This window comes from Esox lucius, chromosome 6 (assembly GCF_011004845.1).
Source record: "Esox lucius isolate fEsoLuc1 chromosome 6, fEsoLuc1.pri, whole genome shotgun sequence".
Lineage (NCBI taxonomy): Eukaryota > Metazoa > Chordata > Actinopteri > Esociformes > Esocidae > Esox > Esox lucius.
The window spans coordinates 29,007,846-29,011,016 of record NC_047574.1 but is presented as its reverse complement, the minus strand read 5'-3'; the positions used below and the strand labels follow the sequence as shown (position 1 = coordinate 29,011,016).

Sequence of the window (3,171 nt, the reverse complement as noted above, 5' to 3'; positions counted from 1 at the left end):
GTAACGCAATATTATGTTGACATTGTTTTTAGTTTATATATTTAAAACGTGTAGTCATCTTTGTTCTGGCCTAACTAGCTAAAGTAGCCTTGTTAACGCAATGTTGTTAGTACATGTTGACTTTTAACGAGCTATAATAGGTAGCAAAAGCTTTACATCTAGAAAACACTAAAATTTAAACTTAGTCTTTCTTACAAAAACAACGATGCATATATGTTGTTTAAATTATTTTGTTTGCCTGAACAAGTATGCTGCTAGTCCAGTAGCTAGAGTAAGTGTTAGCTAGCACATGCTGTTTTGCCTTTGTTACAGTACACACTGTGGCTAGCATGTTTTGTGCTGTGTTGGTACTGTACTGGATTTAAGGCGATTGTGATTTCTAATTCTCTGAACTGCTGTACGTTTTATGTTTGAGGAACATTCTGTGTTCACTTGAATCACAACACCCAATGAATACATTTTATTTTTAACAATTTCACTGTTCCACATTTGGCTGATAATGTTTCCCCCCAACAGCATAGCTACTGTATATTCCTAACGTTAACAATCCGGTTTTGTTGCAGATACCTTGGCCAGAGCATAACCGATTATCTTCACCCAAGAGACCTACTGTTGCTCAATCGTTTTGGTTTTAAAGGTAAATACATTGTTAGTCACAATGTTTAGTTACTGGGCCAAAAGGAAAATAATAATGAAAAGAGTTGAGAGGGACAAACAGGACATTCACTTGAATCACTACATTCTACAGAAGTTGCATTGATTCCAGAAAACCAGGAAAATGTTGAGCCATCTGTAGACTTCAGAGTTGGTATGTAAAATGTATTGCTGTGATGCTTAATTTGTGATCCTGTAACTAAACTGTACACTTTGTTAGATTTTAAAATTTCTGTTCCCTCTTTCTCAGAACCAGGTTTCTCCCCAGTAATCCAGACTCCACTTCAGAGCCAAGAGTTTGAGTACAAGTAAGTGATGTTATTTGTGATCTTTTTTGTCTTGGAAACTATTGCTTCTATTTAAGATTAGGAATCCTTTTATCCATAATCTGTTTTTCTTTAGGGCACTTGACTTTCTGGATAAAAGGTGTGGAGGTGTGTTGTACATATCATTAGCTTTGCACAGTTCAATTATTGTTTCATTACTGAATATGCAATCTCTGCAGTGAAATTAAAGCTGTTATGTTTTTTCCCCCAGTTCGTCAAGTACTAAACTTTACACCCCCAGCAGAAAATGTACCCTGGCAGCAAATGGGTGAAAAGGCTGGAGGTATGTAATACGTTGCGCTAAACTGTTACATTTAAGTCCAATTCATTACATGTATGCAATAACTTCAAACATATTTTTACGTCAATGATTATCAATAGGAGAAAGTCATCGCTCCGTTATTGGCCCTTGGACTCCCCTGGCATCGCATGTACAGCATGAAGTTTTCAGCAATGAAGGTATATTCTAGGCCTATGTCCTAATGTCCAGTTTTTTAACAGTTTTGAAAATAGTGCCTTTAGTTTTCCAGAATGAGAACCAAGCCCTGAGGGAGGAGAACCAAGCCCTGAGGGAGGAGAACCAAGCCCTGAGGGAGGAGAACCAAGCCCTGAGGGAGGAGAACCAAGCCCTGAGGGAGGAGAACCAAGCCCTGAGGGAGGAGAACCAAGCCCTGAGGGAGGAGAACCAAGCCCTGAGGGAGGAGAACCAAGCCCTGAGGGAGGAGAACCAAGCCCTGAGGGAGGGGAGCCATGCCCTGAGGGAGGGGAGCCATGCCCTGAGGGAGGGGAGCCATGCACGAGCAGGTGAGAACATGCACTCTTTCTTTCATTTTACTTTTTTGTGTGTAATGTAGGTTCAGAATGACCATATGCCTTTCATTTTGTAGCTTCGGGTGACAGCGGCTCGCTTCAAGAGCAGGTGAAGCTATTTGGGACAATGCTGAAGATGTTTGCTCGCACTGGGCAATCAGGTACAACTTGCAAACAACACCTGTGGTTGTTGATTGAATTCCCACTGGGTCCACATGTACGTGTATTAGACCTAGGTATAAATGTCATTGTTTAGTAATTGAGGGACCAGGACTGGCTACTTTATTATTTTATTCTGGGAACCCCTGTAGGTGCAGATCAGACCCTAGTGCTGCGACGTCTTGGAGAGTTTGGCGATGTTGTGCGTAGCATGGAAAACAAAATGGACACTATGCTGCAACATTTCAGTGCCAATGTGTCTGTTGGAGAGCTATCCCTGCCAAGGGATGTTACTCCCCCTAGAAACCCAGGAAGATTTGGTGTTTCTTGACAGCATTTTGAGGGAGGATAAAGAGCTCCAGGAACGATTTGTAAGTGTGTTGCTTTCGTTTATAAGGCCGTAGGGTAATCTAAAAAGTCAAATTAAGTTTGTACACTGTATATTCTACAGTCTAAATCCACAGCCTGTCACATTTTATATTTATGTATGAGAAGCTTGCGAGAAATGTAATTTAACACATTTTTGGATTTTCAGCTTCGGTTTTTGGCTATCAAATGTGGGAGGGACCTGAAGACAACAGTGTGGAGAATGCTTCAGAGTATTTTCTCTAATAACCTTGCCGTTAATACAACCTGGACTGGTATAGGGGATAAAACCTGTTTTAGAGACCTGTTCCTGAAGACCATTGTTCAAAGTAATTTTTTTAAGTAGATGCCCTTCTGCCTTATGCCATTCAAATGTAATGACAGATCTGTATTTTCTACAGGGGCCCTCCGGAAGAACCCGGCAATCCAGGATGCCACTGATGAGGCGGTCCAGGTTAACGTTACACGTTACCTGAAAGGAGCATCAGACTGTGAAGGAGGAAAAAGCCGCCCAGCTGAGAAGGACCCACAGCCAACCCCTTAAACCTAGGCTGACTACTGACACCCCAGCATCCCTGAACTGGAACACTTTCTTTATCCTGCAGTCAGTAACATCAAGAAGCCAGAAGTGCCAGACTACACTCACCAAACCCACCCTGTTTTTTTTGTATTAACTTTAGTATTGGCTTATTTCATTCCATCTTAACGATTCTATTATAGTTTGTAAATCCTATTTCATACCTGTTACTTGATATTGCGCATTAACTAGTACCAACATTCTACTTTCATTTCATCACTATGCTTAACTGTTATTCAATTAATAATAGCTTGGAAATACTATTTCGTACCTCTGATA

General features: G+C 40.9%; 1 long non-coding RNA gene across 5 annotated transcripts; it reads left to right on the top strand.

Annotated features, from left to right (window-relative positions):
* The first annotated feature begins 1,743 nt into the window (after window positions 1-1,743).
* LOC114829416 lies at window positions 1,744-2,819 on the top strand. Of its 5 annotated transcripts, XR_004575829.1 has the most exons (5): window positions 1,744-1,784; window positions 1,868-1,951; window positions 2,102-2,320; window positions 2,485-2,548; window positions 2,717-2,819. It is a non-coding gene; the product is annotated as an uncharacterized LOC114829416 (long non-coding RNA). The 5 variants fall into 5 exon arrangements; XR_004575830.1 differs by lacking the exon at window positions 2,485-2,548; XR_004575828.1 differs by having other exon boundaries at window positions 2,102-2,548.
* The last annotated feature ends 352 nt before the right edge of the window (window positions 2,820-3,171 follow it).